The sequence below is a fragment of the Eptesicus fuscus genome, chromosome 5 (genome assembly GCF_027574615.1).
Source record: "Eptesicus fuscus isolate TK198812 chromosome 5, DD_ASM_mEF_20220401, whole genome shotgun sequence".
Lineage (NCBI taxonomy): Eukaryota > Metazoa > Chordata > Mammalia > Chiroptera > Vespertilionidae > Eptesicus > Eptesicus fuscus.
Genome location: NC_072477.1, coordinates 96,934,412 through 96,957,242, shown reverse-complemented (window position 1 = coordinate 96,957,242; position 22,831 = coordinate 96,934,412). Strand labels below are relative to the sequence as shown.

At 48.2% G+C, this 22,831-nt stretch overlaps 1 pseudogene; it reads right to left on the bottom strand.

The window, feature by feature from the left end:
* Positions 1 to 2,403: 2,403 nt before the first annotated feature.
* Positions 2,404 to 3,389, bottom strand: LOC103305055 (glyceraldehyde-3-phosphate dehydrogenase-like; annotated as a pseudogene).
* Between the last annotated feature and the right edge of the window lie 19,442 nt (positions 3,390 to 22,831).

The window sequence follows — 22,831 nt, the reverse complement described above, 5'->3', positions numbered from 1 at the left end:
TTCAGAGATGGTTGCTGTGAAGAACCCAGGCCAAGGGTGCACTGTGAGGGGCCCCGAAGCCTCTGGGGTCTGGCTAGTAGGGGCTGCTCTCTGAATGTATGCCTCGAGGAAGAAACCCAGGAGACCCCTGTGGGCTGATGGCTGGGAACACCCAGGTTGGCAGCTGCCTATCAGACCCAGTGCGCTTGTTTGATAATAAATATCATATTTTTTAGTTCTCCCTTTTCCCTCCCAAAATGAATGGGTATTATAGCTTTCTTCACAAAGTTTATTTTTAATTTGCATAATGCTGCAAATGTGATATAATAGACAGGTGGGTCCCATGCCCTCTGCATGGAATTGCCAGGAACTGAACCATGACTAAATGGACCGACACAGGAATGTTGTGCCGGTGACTCATACTTCTGTTACAGACCTAGTGACATTAATCTAGTTAATGCAATTTTGCAAAACTGTCAACAACTCTAAGCAAAGTTACACACAACACAAAATGATCTTCCTGGATTGACAACATAATGTACTAAAAATTCAGTGTGTTTCTAACCATGTGAAAATGTTTGCATGCATTTATGTGACATGGGATTATATTCTGGCTGAGATAATCGTAGATTTTTCAGCCACATGAATATTCAGCAATATATTTGAAAATCATATGGGCCAGGGGATAATTTTCATCTGTGGGGCTGAATTGAGCAAAGTAGAATATCTGGTATCACAAACATGTTAAATTTCTGTAGTGCTTCCCCAGTTATTATAACCCAACCATTGCCCACTTGGAGGAGAGAAGAGAAGGGTCAAAGTACTTTTCATTAGCTATAGTGGCACAACAACATGCATAATTTACATACATTTTTACTCAAGCCTTGCAACACGTCTAATCAGTGCATATTCTAATACTCATTTTATAAATGAAGAAAGTGAGGCTCTGAGAGGTTAGGTAGCTTGCTTAAACTCGCATCACCAGTAAGTGGAGCTGCCTGAATTTAAATCTAGGCCACAGTTGGACATTTTAAAAAATATGCTAATTATGAAGAGAAAGAGGAAGGGGTACCTGCTCTGGAAACTTGATGAAAAGGAAAGGAGGCAGGTTTTTAAAATTTGTGTTTGTTTTCTGCTTTTGGCATGGCTTACGAGCTGCTCTGCCTGGAGGTATGGAATAGATTCGGTGGTTTCTCAAGATCCACTCAGACTCTATAAATTTATGTCTTTGTGAAAGATCCTTAGCTTTTTGGGAAAAAAAAAACTTTAAATAATGAACACTTTAGCCTTTTTTTTTTTCTTTTTGAACTGCATATTAGTAAGGTTTTGAATGGGCAAGCTGTCAGGAAGATATTCATCCATATAAATGGGAAGTTTGTCATTTGATACTTGGCTCTGTGTTTTCCAGATTCTGTTACTGCAGTTGGGGTGCTGGCTTGCTTCAACTTTGGCTGACCCTGGATGTGGTGTCAGCTTCTTTTTGAGGGATATTGGTTCCAAAAGCCATTTGGCCTCAACACCTGTTGCCAAGTTATGCCCTCAGAGCTCTCTGAGGTCCAGGAGGTCCAGGCTGCAAGTTGCTGAACTCCAGGCCTGGCTCCGGGAGAAGCCCTCCACAGTTCAACATCCCCCACCCATCCTAGCACATCTGTCGCCTCACTTAAGGGCTCTTGACACACAGGTCCCGCTACTGAGTCAGCACAGTTCATCCAACACTGCAGAACACCTACTGTGTGTCAGGCCCCAAACTCTTAACACACCAGCCGTGACCCAAGGAGCCCCCACCCAAGGGAGGGCATAGACCCAACAGGCTCTCCTACAAATGAATGGTTCCAGAATATATCACTGATCTCATTTCAGATCATTGTTCCAAAGGGTTAGGAAATGCTGGGCAGAGCAAAACAATCAACATAAAGACTGTTAAAATTTATCAAAAAATATAATTCAAGTTGCAAAACTGAAGTTGCATACTACTTTTCAGGAATTTTAAAATTTAGAGGGACTTTATGAGTCAGCTAGTACAGTAATATTTATTGCATAAAGCAAGGCATAAATATTGGCATTATAATTGTGAATGATCACAAATATATCACAAGTAAGTTATTAATTGGTTTTAGAATTTTAAGTAGTTTGGAATGGGATTTTCTCTTAAGAAAATGGTTATATATTATATGCAAACATTTCCTTGTTTTTTTCCTTCACATTTTACCTATTTACTCTTTTTTTTTTTTGGCTGGGCACAGTGAACTTTATTGGTGGTGCACAAGGTAGGGCTCCCTAAGCCCCTCCCCTTCTTCAGGGGCTCTGGGATGGAAATTGAGGTCAGGAGTTTCTTGGTGTGTTGGGAGATCAATCTGGGGCAAGGACTCCCCAGCAGCTGTAGGCCTCTCTTCCTCTTGCCGGGGGTGGTGGTCCAGGGGGCTCTTACTCCTTGGAGGCCATGTGGACCATAAGGTACACCACTCTTGCTGTAGCCATATTCATAGTCATACCAGGAAACGAGCTTGACAAAGTGGTCACTGAGGGCAATGCCAGCCCCAACATCAGAGGTGGAGGAGGGGGTGTCACTGTTAAAGTCGAAAGCGACAACCTGGTCCTCAGTATAGCCCAGGATGCCCTTGAGGGGGTCCTCTGATTCCTGCTTCACTTCCTTCTTGATGTCATCGTATTTGGCAGCTTTCTCCAGGCAGCAGGTCAGATCCACAACCAGCACATTGGGGGTGGGGACACGGAAGGCCATGTCAGCGAGCTTCCTGTTCAGCTCAGGGATGACCTTGCCCACAGCCTTGGCAGTGCCAGTAGAAGCAGGGATGATGTTCTGGGCAGCCCCTCGGCCATCACGCCACAGCTTCCCAGAGGGGCCATCACGGTCTTCTGGGTGGCGGTGATGGCATGGACTGTGGTCATGAGTCCCTCCCCGGTGCCAAAGTTGTCATGGATGGCCTTGCCGGGGGGCCAAGCAGTTGGTGGTGCAGGAGGCATTGCTAACAACCTTGAGGGAGTTGTCATACTTGGCATGGTTTACTCCCATCACAAACATGGGGGCATCCACAGAAGGGGCAGAGATGATGACCCTCTTGGCTCCACCCTTCAAGTGAGCCCTAGCCTTCTCCGTGGCAGTGAAGACACCGGTGGACTCCACAACATACTCAGCACCAGCATCACCCCATTTGATGTTGGTGGGATCTCGCTCCTGGAAGATGGGGATGGACTTTCTATTGATGACAATTCCCCATTCTCAGCCTTGAATGGAATAAGTAGAATAATACTGGAACATGTAGACTATGTAGTTAAGGTCAATGAAGGGGTCATTGATGGTGACAATATCCACTTTGCCAGAGTTAAAAGCAATCCTGGTGACCAGGCACCCAATGAGGCCAAATAAATCCGTTCACTCCGACCTTCACCATTGTGTCTCAGAGTTGTGGCTGGCACTACACAGGAGGAGCAGTTGTCTGACGAACAGGAGGAGCAGAGAGCCTGTCTATTTACTCCTATGCAGCTGTATTTAACATATATATATATATATATATATATATATATATATATATATATATATTTGGTTTTGTAGCTTTAATTAGTTTCTACTGGTCTCCCCTATTAAGAATTTTCTTTCTTTTCTTTGGCTGCCATCTAGAGGCTTCTATGGTAATTGCATATATTAGGCTTTCTAAGCAGAGGCCGAACAGAAGTAATCAATTCTGTCCCTGCTTTACTTTCTAAGGAATGCTCATACATGTCTGTGTCTTCACAAATATTTTGATTCTGAGGTTGAAATTTCTAAATGGTTTTCCTCCTTTCTCCTTCGGCGTCCCTCACTTTTACAGAGGAGTATAGCTGGAAGTTTTAGATATCTCATCTCTGAAGCCCCTTCCCGGAACCTTATTTAATTTATTATCTAAAATAAAATAAAGCCATTCAGCTTCTGAGGAAGCAGCTGACTTTAGCTTCTGGCCTCACCCATGGGTCTTGGCTGAAGAGGAAGAAGTTGCTTCTTTGTAGAATTTTAGAAGCAGCTGGAGGGGACACTAGTTAGAAATTGTCTCGCAGGGACCCTGGCCTAGAAATCTGGTTACCTGTAGCTAAAATTGCTCCAGAATTTCAATCAATTGGTGGTTTATCTTTCCCCCAAATCCAGGGATAAAAAAATTAGTCAATAAGTAGGATTTTCTCAATTAAATGTTTTCTCCCATACATTTTTCTTAAATAAGTGTACCCTCTCTACCTGAGTAGGCAACAAATGGCTCTAAAGTGAGACTCTGGGTAGGGTCAACAGCTGCTCCTTCTCCAACAGCCCATCCTACCTTATAATAGAGAAACATGCAAATTGACCGCACCTCCGCTATGCCCATGATTGGGCCTGCGAGAGGCTGGGGGCGGGACTCCGGGTGGCCTATCCGGCCCTTGAGAAAACCAAGATGGCGGCGCCCAATCCTCTTAGTTTGGGGGGCCCTGGGGCGATAGCAACCCTGGAGGGGCGTGGCCGGGCCGAGCCAGGCGCTTCCCCGGGGTCCCGGGGACTAAGGCCACCCCGGGGGGCGTGGCCGGGCCCAGCCAGGTGCTTCCTGGGGGTCCCGGGGGCTAAGGCCACTCCGGGGGAGGGCATGGCCGGGCCCAGCCAGGCGCTTCCCGGGGGTCCCGGGCCGATCGCCAACACGGGGGGGGGGGGCGCGTGGCCGGGCCGAGCCAGGTGCTTCCCGGGGGTCCCGAGAGCTAAGGCCACCCCGGGGGGCGTGGCCGGGCTGAGCCAGGTGCTTCCCAGGGGTCCCGGGGCCCATCGCAACTGGGGGGGGGGCGGGGGGGCGTGGCGGGGCCGAGCCAGGCGCTTCCCGGGGGTCCCGGGAGCTAAGGCCACGGGGGGGGGCGTGGCCGGGCCGAGCCAGGCGCTTCCCGGGGGTCCCGGGGCCCATCGCCACCCCGGGGGGGCGTGGCCCGGCCGAGCTAGGCCCTCCCCGGGGGTCCCGGGGACTAAGGCCACCCCGGGGGGTGTGGCCGGGCCCAGCCAGGTGCTTCCTGGGGGTCCCGGGGGCTAAGGCCACCCCGGGGGAGGGCATGGCCGGGCCCAGCCAGGCGCTTCCCGGGGGTCCCGGGCCGATTGCCAACATGGGGGGGTGCGCGTGGCCGGGCCGAGCCAGGCACTTCCCGGGGGTCCTGGGGCTCATCGCGACCCGGGGGGGCGTGGCGGGGCCGAGCCAGGCACTTCCCGGGGGTCCCGGGGCCCATCGCCAACTGGGGGGGGGGCGGGGGGGGCGTGGCGGGGCCGAGCCAGGCGCTTCCCGGGGGTCCCGGGAGCTAAGGCCACCCCGGGGGGGGGGCGTGGCCTGGCCGAGCCAGGCACTTCCCGGGGGTCCCGGGGCCCATCGCCACCCTGGGGGGGCGTGGCCGGGCCGAGCCAGGAGCTCCCAGGGCGGGGGTCCCCGGGCGATCGCCACCACCCCAGAGGACAGGGCACAGCGAGGGAGCAGCAGAGAGCTACTAGAGGTGGTGGGTGTGGTGGCCTGGCTTCCAAGAGGCTGGCTTCAGCTGCTGTGGCCTGCGCTGAGGTGGCTGGTGGTGGGGGCAACTGCGGGGGCGCATCCGAGCCTGGGACACTGGGAGACGTGGGACTGCAGCCCAGAAAGCGAGGCTCTGGAGGACCTGGTCACCAACCCCCGGCATTGAAGCCGCCTCCTACAAGATGTATCCTAGCCTAGGTGTGTGGGAAGCAGGTTCAGGAACCTCTCCCTTTGCGGCGCCAGAGCCCAGGCCTGCCAGCACCCCAGAGGAGACCCCCGCCAGGATCGGGGGCTTGACCAGTCTCTAAACCAGGGCGGCCATTAGCCCAGGCCTGCCAGCACCCCAGAGAAGACCCCCACCAGGATCGGGGGCGTGACCGGCCTCCAAACCGCCAGTGACCCTAACCCAGGCCTGCCAGCCCCCCAGAGGAGATCCCCACCAGGATCGGGGGCGTGACCGGCCTCCAAACCGCCAGTGACCCTAACCCAGGCCTGCCAGCGCCCCAGAGGAGATCCCCACCAGGATCGGGGCGTGACCAGTCTCCAAACCAGGGTGGCCATTAGCCCAGGCCTGCCAGCACCCCAGAGGAGACCCCTGCCAGGATTGGGGTCATGGCCAGCCTTCAAACTGTGGCGGCCCCTAGCCCAAGGACGCCTCCTGGCCGAGGACGCCTGAGTCTGTTCTTGACCTATGGCCGGGCTCTCCCCGCAAAGGACTCAGAAGCCGCCAGAGTCTAACTGCCAGTCTCTGGGAGTGCATCCACTGTCCACCAAAAAGTAGGGCCATCAAACCATTCAGTCTCAGTGCAGGCACAGGTCCGTGGCCGACGGGGTGGAGGCCAGACCAAAACAAAACAGCAGAAACACCCTGCCCACCTGGGCGGGTACTGCTGTAGTCCACGTGGCCTGGGCAGTGTAGAAAGCGCTACCTTCTCCCAGGTCCTGTGCTGGCACCGCCGCCTCGCTCACCCTCAAGCCCCCCTGAGTCCTGACAGCAAAGTGTGTGGGGCATTCTGCAGGAGTTGTGCTGTTCTGGGTGCTTTTGCCCAAAGACACACTTTGGGATGAATTCAGAGCCACATCTCATTTCCCATGAGACTGGAAGAACCATGTAAAAGGATTTTGACAAAAGCTTTCCACATCTCTGTTTATTCTTTTGAATCCGTAAAACGACCTTAAAAAAAGCATCCGGGCCACCTAAGAAAGAATGCACTTTCTGGCCAGAGCACGCAGGATTCTTTTGCCCAACAGGTTAAAGGAAGCAGAGCTGGCACAGTGGGAATGGCCCTGGTGCCCTGTGAGGAGACCGGGGGAATGCGGTTGCCGAAATTCCATAAGCCTCTTGCCACCTTCTCCTTTGCAAACCACACCATCCATATCCACCAGGACTGGAGGCAACTGGGAATCACAGCCGTGATTTGGGACATGGTAAGCAAATCTTGAGAGGCCTCTGAAAACATCTGCAATTGATTATAAGACTGGTCTTTATTTAAAAAGAAATAAAAGAACAGCTTTGTTGAGATATAACCCATATACTGTACATGTCACCTAAAGTGTACAATGAACTGGTTTTGTAAAGTAAATTCAGAGTGGTACAACCATCACCATGCTCAATTTTTAAATATCTTCATGACCCATCCCCTCCAAAAAAAACTTCTACCCACTGGAATCACTTTCCTGATCATCTTCCCCAAAATAGATTGCACTTTAAAGGTGGGTAAAGGAAAGTTGAGGGAAGTTAAAACACTGCACAAAGGATATTGTAAGATGACAAAGCCCAAAGTGAAGATCATGTGTTTTCTTTAAAAAATATATATTTTTAAAATTTCAGAAAGGGAGAGGGAGAGAGAGATAGAAACATCAATGATAAGAATCACTGATCAGCCGAAACCGGTTTGGCTCAGTGGATAGAGCGTCGGTCTGCGGACTGGAAGGTCCCAGGTTTGATTCTGGTTAAGGGCATGTACATTGGTTGCGGGCACATACCCCGGTGGGGGGTGTGCAGGAAGCAGCTGGTCGATGTTTCTCTCTCATCGATGTTTCTAGCTCTCTATCCCTCTCCCTTCCTCTCTGTGAAAAATCAATAAAATATATTAAAAAAAAAAAAAAGAATCACTGATCAGCTGCCACCCATAGGCCCCCTACTGGGGATTGAGCCCGAAACCCAGGCATGTGTGCCCCTGATCAGAATCAAACCTGGACTCTTCAGTCCACAGGCCGATGCTCTCTCCATTAAGCCAAACTGACCAGGGCCATGTGTTTTCTTTAAGTTCTGCGTGTTTGTAATGGTCCCCAAATCTATACTAATAAAAGGGTAATATGCTAATTAGAGTGGTTGTCTTCCGGACATCTTTCCAGACAAAGCCGCAGTGGCTACAAAGGCCAAGGCTCAGGCAGCCATAACCAGCTGTAGTGGCAGCAGCATTGGGGTTATGGGGGTGGTGCCTCCAGAGGGAGGCCAGACTGGGGGCCAAGGCACAGGCAGTTTGGGGTGATCAGGCTGATAGGGGAGGGCAAGGTAGGGGCAATCAGGCTGGCAGGAGATCAAGGTAGGGGCGAGCAGGCAGGCAGGCAGTGGGGTTAGGGACAATCAGGCAGGCAGGCAGGTGAGTGGCTAGGAGCCAGCGGTTCCCGATTGTGAGAGGGATGTCCGACTACTGGAAGTTGGACATCCCCTGAGGGGTCCCAGATTGAAGAGGGTGCAGATTGGGCTGAGGGGCACCCCCCCACACACCCCCACACCCCCACACCCCCAGTGCATGAATTTCGTGCACCGGGCCTCTAGTGTCTAATAAGACATATACAATCAAATAAGTCCAATAAAACTATAGAATTGAGGCCTAATTTTTTTTTTTGCTGGAAAAATTGTTCTAATTTTTATAGTAAAATTAAATGTATCAGAAATCCGTGATGTTCTGAAAAGGTCACACTTATACACAAAGCCACTCATACGGGGTCTGTCATTTGGACAGAGCGAGAATCTGTCAGCCGAACCCCTTGTTTCACAGATGGGGCAGCTTTGGCCAAGAGAAGTGAGTTGAGAGATGCAAAACAACAGAGCTGTTGACGGAAGAGCTGGGACCAGGGACCTGTGCCCATCACTCTCTGTCCAGCTCTCCTTTTCCTACGCACCCCACGCTCACTTCTGAAATGCAAGAAGATCTTTGGGCTGAAATTTCACCCATGAAAACAATTTCCTTTGATTGAGAAATATCATCTCTAGAAGCCACTTGTTAAATGTGTGTGTGTGGCTGCTACCACAGCACTGTGCCCTGCTCTAGCAGGGAGCGGCTGTGAGATGAAGAGGCCACCCCCTGACGCAGACCTGCTGGGAAGGCAGCGGAGGATTTGAGGAATCCAGGCGGCCCAGCGCCAGGGCCTGGCGATGATGGCAGCCCCACGCTCCGTACGGGCGGTCTGAGAGGGAATTCAGAAACCATCTTTTTCCTTAACAGTCACTAATAAACTCCCACCTCCGCGCTGCTAAATCCAATGTCTTAGTTCTCAACTTGATTGACTTCTCATTATTAGCCCATTTGACCAGGTTGATGGCTCTGTCCCCTCCATGTGCAACCAATAATGTGGGTCTTTTGAGTCCAAGTTCTTGTCTTGTGCAAATTGAAAAATGAAGTCTCAGACAAAAATGATTAATGGAACGAAAGTTTATTGGGAGAAGCAAGTCCTGGAAAAGGTGCAGCTGGGTTCCAGAAGCAGCCCAGTGTCCAGAGCTTCTTTCCATGTTACAGTTGGGAGTAGTTCAGCATCCAAGCTAATTAAAGTCTATTAGTCCATGTCTGGAGGCCCAACAGGCCAGAAGCCACATGGGCTCAGGGGGTGTGCTCCCCCACAACAGGAGCGTCAGGTATCCTTTGTGCTCTGTGCCAGGGAAGAGGAGAGGGGAGCCCACGCTTTTTCTGTATATATGCTTGCCTTACGGCCTTGTGATTGGTTATCTGCACACGGTCTGTCTTATCAATTTCCATACATTTAAAGTTCATGCCTCTCCGTACCCTTCCTTTCCACCCCAGTTGGGGTGTCTTTCTAACTCTGCCCAGCTGGGTTCCTGATTTCACTTCCTCTTCCCATGGTCTGCCCCATCTACCTAACTTTTTTCTGTCTCACATGCACTGTCCTCACTGGGCTCCCAGACACCACTCTCTCTTGGATTGGCTTTGTCACTGGTCTTGCCTCCTTCTCTCTGGCTCCCACTGTTCATCACTTTCATCTTGTCACAGTGTTCTTGTTTTCTTCCCTTCCTTGTCTTCAATTTCCCCCTTGTCTTTCTATACTATCTACACCAAGCATGTCAAACTCAAAGGCTAACACAGGCCAAATAAACAAGGTTTAAGTTTATGTGGGCTGCAAAAAAACAAAAGCTTCAATTTTCATAGAAACTTAGGTTTATTTCGATAGAGACATGCTTAATACAAAGGGCTGAAATAAATGAGTAATCGTTAACATAAAATAATAGAACATTTTAATAAAAATTAATATTTTTTCTTGAACATTAACTTTCCAGACGCTGAATAACTGCACAAATTAATAAGCATAATGTAAATAAACCTATTTTTCTTGTTCTTCAAAAGTGAAATATTTCCTATGGCGCACACCAAACAAGTCAGTACAAGACTAATGACGTGGCAATCGGCTGCTAAAATATTCACTGCTAGTATTAGTAGAGAGAAATGGTGCACCTGTGTGTAAGGGAAATGAATGCAACACGATTATAGCAATCAGTCATTAGCGAACTTTGTAGTTTGTTATTAATAATCCTATCTAATAAAGAGGGAATATGCTAATTGACCCTCATGCCATTGCAAAGATGATGACGCCCACAGCCAATAAGGAAGGAATATGCTAATTGACTGCCCCACCCTCAAAGATGGCAGCACCCACAGCCAATAAGGAGGGAATATGCTAATTGACTGCCCCGCCCTCAAAGATGGCAGCACCCACAGCCAATAAGGAGGGAATATGCTAATTGACTTCCCCGCCCTCAAAGATGGTGGCACCCACAGACACAAGATGACGGTGCCTAGTCCCCTCAGCCCCCCAGCCTCCCAGGGCCGCCTTAGGCTCAGGTAACCAGGGCTGGCTGAGGCTTGCGCTGCCAGCAGTGGCAGCAGCAGAGGTGTGATGGGGCATCGCCTTCCCCTGATCACTGGGTCGCCTCCTGCCCCTGAGGGCTCCCAGACTGTGAGAGGGGGCAGGCTGGGCTGAGGGACCCCCCCCTCCAGTGCATGACTTTTCATGCACTGGGCCTCTAGTTATGTATAACAAGATATTGTAAAAATTAAGTTATGAAATTTTTATTAAAATGTTTCTTACATACCGTTATATTGGCTGGGCTGCAAAAATATTCATTGTGGGCCACATGCGACCTGCGGGCTTGTGAGTTTGACATGCTTGATCTACACATTGTAACTTCCAAATGTTCATCTCCAGCCCAGACTTCTCTCCCAAACTGCACCTAAGTGTATCTGAGTCTTTACCTCAGATCTTCACTTGAATGTCTAGAAGACATCAGACTTGACGTGTCCAAATCCCCCTCAAGTCTGCTCCTTCTACAGCTTTTCCCATTCCTGCAACTGGCAATTCAGTATTAGCCCATTTGACCATGGTCCAGGTCCTAGGCAAAAAATCCTCAACTCCTCTTTTTCTCACATCTCACTTATAATGTACCAGGAAATCCAGTCGACTCTGACTTGGCACTAAACTCATGATTAGACCACTTCAACCACCCCTCCCTACTGTACCTCCAACCATTGCCCAGCCCACACCTACTTCATATTACCCAGGTCACTGTACTACCTTTCATCTGGCCTCCTGCTTAGACTCCCATCTCTCCTAAGGATTCTCTTCCAAAATGCAGTCAGAATGATCCTTTAAAAATGCCCAGGTTGTGATCCTTCTCTACTTGGAACACCGCAGTGGCTGTCCTCTTCACTTAGTGTAAAAGCAAACTGCTAGGGGCAGGAGGGAGACATAGAGTAGTGGGGACTAGTTATAGTTATTCTAATAATAAAAGCCCAGCAACCAAAATAGCAGAATGAACAGAACGACAAGAATGACTGTGGCCCCTCGCCCCAGCTGGCCCCACCCCCCAGCAAGGACCCCCACCCCTATCGGGGCCCCCATCAGGGCAGGCTGGCTGGACCCCACCCATGCACCAGGCCTCTATCTATACCAGTGGTTCTCAACCTTTCTAATGCCGCAACCCTTTAATATAGTTCCTCATGTTGTGGTGACCCCCAACCATAAAATTATTTTCATTGCTACTTCATAACTGTAATTTTGCTACTGTTAATGAATCACAATGTAAATACCTGTGTTTTCTGATGGTCTTAGGCGACCCTGCTATCAGTTCTCAACCTGTGGGTTGTGACCCACAGGTTGAGAACCGCTGCTGTAGAGCCTAAGACCATCAGAAAACACAGATATTTACATTGCGATTCATTAACAGTAGCAAAATTACAGTTATGAAGTAGCAACAAAAATAATTTTATGGTTGGGGGTCACCACAACATGAGGAACTGTATTAAAGGTTCGCGGCATTAGAAAGGTTGAGAACCACTGATCTATACTAATAAAAGGGTAATATGCTAATCAGACCTGGAGACCTTCTGGGAGACCTTCCAGACGTCCTTCCAGACAAAGCCATGGTGGCAGGGCTGAGGCAGAGGTGGTTAGGGGCAATCAGGCCAGGAGGGGAGGGCAGTTTGGGGTGATCAGGCCAGCAGGGGGCAGGGGGGGGCCAGCAGGGGGGGCAGTTAGGGGCTAGCAGGTCGGCAGGCAGAGTGTTAGGGGTGATCAGGCAGGCAGGCAGGTGAGTGGTTAGGAGCCAGTGGTCCCAGATTGTGAGAGGGATGTCCAACTGCCCTGAAGGGTCCCAGATTGGAGAGGGTGCAGGCCAGGCTGAGGGACACCCCCCACCATGCACAAATTTCATGCACCGGGCCACTAGTAGAATATAAAACCCTACCCACCACCACTCCAACCCAACCTGCCAAAGGCTCCTGAAACCACAAAATTAGATCACTGATTCAGGCTAGCAGTTCAAAGTGTAAAGCCTCATTCACATGTGAGGAATTAGCACCTTTCTTCTTGGACTCCGCGTCTCAGAGGAGGCATGAACGATATGGATGCACAAATGAAAGCTCAGAAAAGTCATTCTTTTGGGGTCCTGTGGCACATCCAGGCAGACAAACTGATCACCAAAAGCCAAGTACCAGACTCTGTCCCTTCCTCATCCCGCGGCCTCAGCTCCAGCAGGCACACCCCGTGGCAGGATACAAGTCGCAAATCTTCGCAGAGAGGGGAATGCTCAGGAGGCCAAGATAATAGAAACCTAAGGACCCAAATGCAGGGACCCATGCCACCAGGGCCTGCTCAGCACAAGGCCAAGTTCTGGTCCAATTCCTAAAATTCCTAACCTGGTTGCAACCTGCCATCCCGGGGCTGCATAGTGCGCTGGAGTTTGTAATCTGAGGGTGGGGTGGGAAGAGGGGGACAGGGAGGGAGGGCGGGTCTGGAGGCGGAGTGCTCACAGCTACCCCTGAGCCCCAGGGGGTCTCCGCCTGCACGCTCCTAGCTGTGCCAGCAAAGTCCCTTTGCTGGGGTGGGATCTGCAGGGGGCAAGCCGGGGGAAGGGTGTCCGGCCTGCGGCCTCCGCCTCGGCTGTGGCTGTTTGCACACATGTAATTAGCTCTAATTATCCTGGGCTTTCAGTTCGCCGACTCTGGGCCTGGGAGCTGCGCCCAGGGTGAACGCCCCCACAGAGCTGCTGCTCCCCAGAATGAACCCTCTCATCGGCTGGGAAGCTCTATTCCCATCCACAGCACCCAGTGTGGTGTGTCTGTGTTTGCCCAACTGACTACACAGCCACCACGTGCTGGCTTGGGGATATCTTTGTGTGTCCTCGGTCCTGTGTCTACACGGCTGCTGGGAAGGTTCAGGAGTACCAGGCACTGATGAGGAGAGGAGGGGTCTCAGGACGGGGAAGGGGGAAGATGAACTGGTTCTCAGCTGCGAAGGAAGGGAGTGCTAGTGCCTGGCTCTCCTGTCTGTGAAAGTTCTACATAAACATGAACCCGGGGCAGCCGCCAAGGCAAAAAATCCCTGGGATTTGGATGTAACTGCCAAACTGAGGTGTCCTAGACCGTGCTCTGTCTCCTAGCCCCCCAGCCATTTTGAACTTCAACCACCAGCGCTCCTCTCCTGCAGGTGGCATAGCCAGGGCTCAGAGAGGTTAGGGAACTCACCCTAGGCAGCACAGCAGGACAGGGCCGCCACTCTTCAGAGCCATGGCATGGGATTTGGGATTCAGGCTTTGCTCAAAAACAGAAGGTGTGCAGGGACCTCGGAGGGAATGCCTCCAGGTCCTCCTCTCTCTGGTCTCAGATCCCTAGCCCTTGGCGACCTTGGTCCTGCCTACTCAATCCATTGCCCGCCACATCCTTCCAGCCCTTTCCTCTGCCTAGGATGCTTTACTCCAGGTATTTGCTTACCTAGCGCCTCCCTACACCCTCCTTCAAGTCTTCTCAAGTCTACCTTCTCAATGGGGCCTGCCTGACCCTATACTTAATATTTCAGTCTGCATCTCCCACACCTTCATTCCTAAGGCCACTGAATCTGGGCTTCCTTTTCTTATTTCTATTATAACACTCCCTGCCTTTTAATATCTGCATCATCTTATTTATTATGACTATTTGAATTGTCTCTATCTCTCCCCAGCACTGTTAGCTGCATGAGCACAGGAACCTTGGTTTTGTTTATTAATATGATTTAAGTGACTAGAACAGTGTCTGACACGTGGGAATGTGTAATGTACACATGTATTTCTTTTTTTATATATAATGTTTTTTTCTTTATTGATTAAGGTATCACATATGTGTCCTTATTGCCCCATTGCCCTCCCCCCCCTCCACTCATGTCCTCACCCCCCTGTTGCCTGTGTCCATTGGTTAGGCTTATATGCATGCATACAAGTCCTTTGGTTGATCTCTCCCCCTTACCTCCACCCTCCCCAACCTTCCTTCTGAGGTTTGACGGTCTTATCCATTCTTTCTCTGTCTCATGGTTTAAACTGGGATGCTTTCTATACATAGATTAATAATAACTTGTATTTACTGAGCCTCTACTAGATGACACTCATTGCACATGAGTATTCACTCATCTCTGAAACATCCTTCCTGGGTGTGTGGGAGACAGCCTCCAAGGTGGCCCTGGTGATCACTGATCCTGGCATTCATGCATCGGTAGTCCTCCCACACATTCTCTCAGGGCTGGTCTGTGTGGCCTACAGAATAGAGCAGAAGTGGTGACGGTAGGTTGTTTCCAGGGCGATGCAATAAAGACTTCATGGCTTCTAACTCACTCTCCCTTGAATCACTTCCTCTGAGGGAAGCCAGTGTCTTGTCATGAAGATATTCAAGTGGCCAATGGAGAGGCCCACAGGTAAGAACCAAGGCCTCCTGCCCACAGCCCCTGAGGGAGCCATCGTGGGGGCAGACCTTCCAGTCCCAGAGCCCTGGGGATGGCTGGAGCTCCAGCAGACGCGGCCTCACCTGAAACCAGGACTTCCCTGCTAAGCTGCTGGCAGGCTCCCGACCCTTAGACAATGTGTGATATTATAAGTGTCTGTGGTTTTAAACTGCTATGTTTTGAGTACTTTGCTAGGCAGCAATAGGTAACAAATATAGTACGTATTACTATTATTACTACTCACTTTTATAGATGATGGACCTGAGGCTCATAGAAACCAACTTTCCTAGGGTTATGATTTCTCACTCCAGAGCTTCCATAGTCTGCTTGACCCCATAAATCACTTCAAGTTCTGCATTTTATGTCCAAGGTAACAGGTCATGGTAGGGGAGGAAAAACCTTGTCTGTTAGTTTAATCAGGGAGCTGAGCCTCATCTACAGAAACCAGCGGGCAGGCTGTCAGGTAACAGGACCCCCAGGACAGTGGAAAACCAAACCACACACTTGATTTGATCTAAATCCACATCCTTTGGGTTAGAATGTCCTGATGCACATCTCTTTAAAACAACATCAGGCAAAAAGAATTCAAAAGCTCTGTGCCCCAGTGCGCCCTCACCTATACCTGTGTGTAATTAAGCCGTATCACATTTACTTCAACTGGGATGGAATTTCTTTCCAGGTCTGTTGCTGTGTTTGCTTGTAGTAACCAAGGATTTAAAATCAATGATGCAAGCTTTCCTGTTGCTCCTCTCATTTTAAAAAATGCTTGTATATGGCAAAGCAATTAAGTCACTTTGTTTCAGCTTCTGATTTTACTACTCTGCCCCCAAACATTTTGGCAACATTCATTCAGTTGAGTTAAAAAGAAACCTCACCTGAATTACCTTTTTAATAAAATCATCACCATTGTCCCTCTGTTGTGCCTTATCTGTCTTGTGGGAATCAAGGTAACTCTAATCAGCCTGAGCTGGAACTCAATTCCCTTCCCCCGCCTCCCCAGTAGCCTGGGCTCGGCTGGAGGCCACTGTACCATGGCAACTTCATTTCAGTGACATTTCTAATAAATGACGGCCAAGGGTTTATGGGGTGTTTCTGGCCCTGGCTCAGCATAACCAGCAGGCGCTGGGGGCAGGGCTACTTCCTGTCTCCTCTACCCAGTGGTTTCTGCTTCACCATGAAAGAGCACAGAGTATTTGATGTCGGTATTTAGAAGAGCATTCAGTTCATTAAAATCACTGAGAGTTTGAACAAACTGAAGGCAAGGGGCACATCGCTGGCAGCGCGCTGGTTCAGAAAGGACAGAGAAACACTGGGAGCTGCAGAGACACAGGGGAGGCGGGCAGTGCCAAGACAAGACAGCGGGCTCTTCTCCTTCCAGCCCAGCTGCTCTCCCTCCAACAGATCTCTCAACCTGAAGGACTAGCCTTGGAAACAAATGACCAGTTTGATTTCAGCTCTTTCCCTTCCCCCACCACTAGGCAGCCCAATAGAGGGCGGGGTGGGGTTGGGGGCGGGGGGGGGGGGAGGGAAGCAGGGGTTCTGAATGACCTTACAACTAGGCAATTACCTATCATTACTCATCAAGAAACTTTAATATTATCTCAAAGTAGATGTGTTAATGATGTTTGAGATGGAGAAACATAGTCACCAAATTTTGTCTTTTTGAAAGACTCTTCTTTTGGAGCTCTGGCCTGTATAATGGACTGACCCTTGCATGATATCAGTTCTGGAACGAGCCAGCAAGAATCAGCACTGGTCACTTGTTAGGTCATGGAGGGTAATGGAGTTTGCTCTCTCCTTGTTTGTGTCATTCAACTCAAAGATGTTTATTTAGTGCCTGTGGGACTTTCCATAACTAATCCTCTACATGTAGAGCTCAGGGGCCACTGGCAGCGTATAATGATATATTTGCATCAAGGCCATGAAGTTACCACTTCTCTTCTGATGCTGGGGCACCAAACAAACCTGTCAAAGGCTTCATGGGCACAAGTTTTATGACATTCATGAATAAGAAAATTGTGGCTTTCTGTTGAGTGCCATAGTATATTGTGAGGATTATAGTCAAAGCATTCCTTATTAGAATAAGCCAATTAAACAGCCTGGGCCGGAATGGAAGAAATGTGAGCATATTTCTTGCCATTTGCAAGATGTACAAATAGACTGTTAGTTTAATTTTTTTTGTAGGCCTGAATATCTTCACATGCATACAAATTCTCTATTGTAATTGTCCTGGAAGGCCAATGATAAACAGTTTACAAGTCCAAATGTTAACTGTGTATTTAGAACAGGACCATACCAGAACCACATGATCCAATTTTCAAGAATGGAAATATTGCCAGGCTCCATCTGAAGACTGGACTGCAGTGTGACAGGTGGATGGTGAAGCTAGGAGGCCACTAATTCATGTGCAGAAGGGAGAAACATGGTATTTACCCAATCATGCACATTCTAGCAAATGACTATTTTGAATTGGCTGCATTTATTTGGTGATATAAGATTGTAAGGTTGGCTTCCATTTCAAAGAAAGTTATTTAAACACACTTAATGCATATAGTACGTCCCTGTACTGTTCAGATAGCTGAAAAATCTGAAATCGGGGAATGAAATTTTTTAGTGCTAGGAAAGACCTTAGCTAGTTTACCCTTTTATGCTGTATACTTTTATGAACAAAAAGTCTGAGGATGACGGGGTACAGTAAATTGTCAAATAGCATACAGCTTGTTTGAGATGTAGGGAAGGGAGTGAGGGGGATGTGTGTCAATCTTTCTCTCTTGTGTTTATCATCAGTCTATCCCTCGCTACTGACTCCTCCTTCTCCTTCTATACACACACTCTTTAAGAAACAGCCTATGTTGGGCTATCTCAACTAGCACGTCTCCCTTTTGGTCTCCAAGCAACTGTTGTGGGCTTTTCTCTGTTTCAAATTCAGTGAGCATTTTTCTGTCTTCCCGGTGGCACTCTTGCTTTGTCCCTTTATGCATTTGGCTTCCTTGACATTACCCTGTCCTGCTTCTAACTACAGGTCCCTGAGTGCCTCTCTTTTTGAGTGCCTCTCTTCTTGCTGGCATCCCCACATTCCATAGCATTCTGTTCCCACTCAGCTCATCTGACTTTACCTCGGTCCTGGGTCATGAGTCCCAATCTCATGATGAACCATGAACCAGGTGTGATATCTCCCCCCCCACCCCCCAAAATCTACATTCTGATGCTACTGCTGAGCTTCAGTCTGAATATCCAATTGCTTGTTGGACAACTCCACCCAGAATCACTACAGAAATCTCAAACCAATGCGTTCAAAGTGGAATTCATGATCAGGACGGATACTGTGCCTCATTCATTTTGTTAAATCTCCAGCACCTAGTACAAGTATACACTCAATAATGGTTTGTTGGCTGGGTGACTCTTACTTGGAAAGCAGAGTGGGGCAGAAAAGTGTGGGAACTTCAAGAGTAGCTAAAATTCAATGTAGTTGGAAACAAAACAAAACAAATAAAAACCTCCAGGTTCTCTGAAAAGAAATGTTTCATTGTTAGGCATTGTTTTCTAGCACCACCTCGTGGACATTATGAGTCAGCCAGAATGTCCTCTTTTGATTAAAAATGACAACTCAGTTAAGATTCGCACTATAATACTACCTACCAAGCATTTACATAAATTGCCTCTTTTTATCTCCATCACAAGAAAGATATTATTATCCCCATTTTACAGGTTGGCAAACTAAACCTTGGACAGTTTAAGGAACTTTCCTGAGTTCACACAACTATGTCTCCAACACCAGACTTCACTACCCTGCTGTATAGACTTTTGTAACTCTTTTCCTGTTTGTTGTATTTGGTTGTTATTAATTTAGCGCAGCTGTCAAAGAACATTAGAAGTCGATTTATGTGGCTCCTGGACTGTGTAAAAGACATTCTAGTATAAAAGTTAGTTCTACCAGTAGTACTAATAATAACAACAAAAATAAAGGCCATGCTACATATAGGCACTGTTCTATATATATACTGGTATGTTATCTTATTTAACTTTACAACTAACCTATGAGGAAATACTCTTATTATCACTGATTTACTTTCCAAAAGACACAGTTAGTAGTGGTGGAGCCTGAATTCAACCAGGTAGTCTGGCTCCAGAGTCAGGCTCTTAACCTCTATCAGCAAACAACATCAGGAAGGTGCTCAAAGCGTCACATGTACCTTGATACAGGTTCTTTCATTTGATTTCCTTGATAGTGGAGTCTTACATGTTTGGTCCACATCCCATCTACCCTTTTCAGTGCCTGGCATGGTAGAATTTCCAATGGTAAAATTTCAGACACCATTTATTGAATGAATGATCTATCTTAAGTGATATTAGATGATGATGGCATAATGCATTCATCTACCCAAATAGCTTCTTTTTAATTTATTAAGAACTTTCTGGAGACAGCCTGTCTTAATCCAAATAAATTACTCAAGACAGTGATGGGCTGGGGGAAAGTGCTTTTCAGCACTGGGGAAGTCCTCACTTCTCTCCATAGTAACCCACTTTTAAAATTTATGTTGAAAATGGTCACAGTGCCACATCCCTACTTAGGTTCTGTCTCCACCATTAACCTTAGTATTAGGTGGCCTATGGGCCCAGTCCTTCTGTTTCAATGTTTGGTACATGACTAAATAACCCTGATTTAACATTAATGCCATTGATACCATGAGGTTTGGGTTTTGTGCAAGTATCTCTCTCTCCTCCTGAGAGTACATGGCTACAAGCTGGGCAATGCTGCCTTAGTGACCTCTGGTTGGTTCTGTTCTGTCATGCTTAGATTTGCTTTGGTGTTCTGGATACCAAGCAAGGCAGTTTCAGACAGCGTGTCCACTTTTTGAAAACACTGTATAGAAGGAAAATCTAAAAGAGAAAAGGGGTACCTACCTTTGGTGAAAACTTGCTTTTATAATATGGTCAGTTGTACAAGATCTTTAATGAAGGGGACTCTTCTAAATGTTGGTTCAACATGTGATGCAATGATACAAACTTTAAGTTTAAATTTTAACTTTTGAACTAAAATATTTTAAAAAGCATGGGCTTTAAAAAATCAATGTTTCCATTCACATATTGGCTAGCCTAGTATTATGTCAAGATCTTTCCCCACTTAACAAAGTTTATACTAGACATCTTTGCATTTTTTTCTACTAGTCATCTCTAGTTTCCAACCCTATGATGTAATTTCCATGGAGCCAACATTTAAACCTAATTTAAGTTTTCTGTTGAAATATTTGTCTCTCGTGTACCATTAAAGGAAAGAGATAATATACACTGAGTGGCCAGATTATTATGATCTCTGAATGCATAATAATCTGGCCACTCAGTATATATCCAATATAATAAAAGGCTAATATGCAAATTGTCTGTTCGACCAGCAGGCAGGCTGGCCAATCACCCATGACCCCTCCCCCTGGCCAGGCTGGCTGGACCCCACCCATGCACGAATTCATGCACCGGGCCTCTAATATATATATATATATATATATATATATATATATATATATATATACACACATAATACACATACACACACACACACACACACACACACACACACACTGAGTGGTCAGATTATTATGCGTTCAGAGATCATAATCTGGCCACTCAGTATATGTATACAATACAATACAATACAATACAATACAATACAATACAATACAATACATAGAGTGTGATCTCAATAATAGTTTTTTAATTAAATTTATTGGGGTGACATTGGTCAACATGAACATATAGATTTCATGTGTGGGTTTCTATGTTATAAGAACTGTATATTGCACCATGTGCCCACACCCAAAGTCAGATCTTCTCCTGTCACCTTATATTAAGACTCCTTTCCCCTCTCACTGCCTTTCGTCTGGCAATAATTACACTGCTATTGTGTTCATGAGTTTCAGTTTTATATCCAACAAATGAATGAAATCATATAGTTCTCAGCTTTTTCTGGCTGACTTATTTCACTTAGCAAAATGTTCCCAAGGTCCATCCATGTTTTTGCAAATGGCACTATTTCATCCTGTCTTATGGCTGTTTAGTGTTCCATTGTGTATATATACCACAACTTCATTATCCAGGCCTCTATTGGAGGACCACTTTGGTTGTTTCCATGTCCTGGTCACTGTGAATAATACTGCAATGAACATAGGGGTGCATATATCTTTACAAATACATGATTTTGAGTTTTTCCTGTATATACCCAGGAGTGGAATTGCTGGGTCATATGGTAGCTCTATTCTTAAATTTTTGAGGAATCGCCAGACTGCTTTCCATAGAAGTTATACCAGTCTACATTCCCACCAGCAGTGAATAAGGGTTCCCTTTTTTCCACAACCTCTCCAACACTTATTATTGCTTGTCTTGTTGATAATGGCCACTCTAACAGATGTAAGGTGATACTTACTTATAGTTTCGATTTGCATTTCCCTAATTGCCAGTGAGCATCTTTTATATATATAGTAGAGGCCTGGTGTGTGGGGTTCCTCGGCCTGGCCTTTGGGATTGGGCTGAAACTGGCTCTCCAACATCCCCCAAGGGGTCCCAGATTGTGAAATGGTGCAGGCCAGGCCGAGGGACCCCACTGGTGCACAATCGGGGCCAGGGAGGGAGGTGGGAGGTTGGCCAGCCAGGGAGGGACCGCTGAAGGGCTCCAGGGCGTGTCTGGCCCATCTCGCTCAGTCTCTATCAGCAAGCTAACCTACTGGTAGGAGCGTCTGCCCCCTGGTGGTCAGTGCACATCATAGTGAGTGGTTGAGCGGCCTTAGCATATTGTTAGCATACTAGTGGCCTGGTGCACGATATTCGTGCATGGGGAAGGGGCGGTTAGGGTGTCCCTCAGCCTGGCCTGCACCCTCTCCAATCTGGGACCCCTCAGGGGATAACCGGCAGTCGGACATCCCTCTCACAATCCAGAACTGCTGGCTCCTAACCGCTCACCTGCCTGCCTGATTGCCCCTAACTGCTTCTGCCTGCCAGCCTGATTGTCCCTAACTGCTCCCCTGCTGACTTGATTGCCCCTAACCACCTCTGCCTCAGCCCCACATCCAGCACCCAGGATTCCCTCCACCAGGTGACCACAGGCACCCAGGATCTGGGCTTCCCTCCCTCTGGTCAGCCATAGGCGCCCAAGTTGGCTGCAGCTGCAGGAGATGGTGGGCAGGTGGCTTCGCCTGGGCTGCAGCTGCAAGTGCTGGCACCCAGAACCATGGGGTGGGTGGCTTTTCTGTCTTCCAGGCTATAGCCAACCACAGGTGCTGGCGCCTGGACCACAGGCGGGCAGCTTCCCCGTCTTCCCTGGGATGCAGTGTGGGTGACTTCTCCGGCTGGCTGTGGCCTGGGATCATGGGGCAGGTAGCTTCTTCATCTCCTGGGCCACAGCCAGCCTCAGATGCTGGGGCCCATTTTCCTCGGTCACCCCCAGGACATGGGGCAGGCGGACATGAGGCTTCTGCTGTTGGCTGCAGCCTGGGATCCTGGAGCAGGTGGCTTCTTGGTCTCCCTGGCTGCAGCAAGCCTCAGGCACTGGCGCCTGACTTCTCTGACTCCCACAGGCCTGGAGTGGCTGGGGGGCAGGGCTGCCGCCATCTTTTCAGGTTAATTTGCATATCACTCTGATTGGCTGTTGGGAGTAGCGTAGTGATGGTAATTTGCATGTTTCTCTTTCATTAGTGTAGATTACCCTTTGATTGGTTGAATGGACAACTGGACACTTAGCATATTAAGCTTTTATTATATAGGATTGGCTGCTCATAAGTCTTATTGGGAGAGGTGTATTTTCAGGTCTTCTGCCCACTTTTTATTGGGTTATTTGTTTGTTTGGTGTTGAGTTTTATGAGTTCTTTATATATCTTGGAAATTAA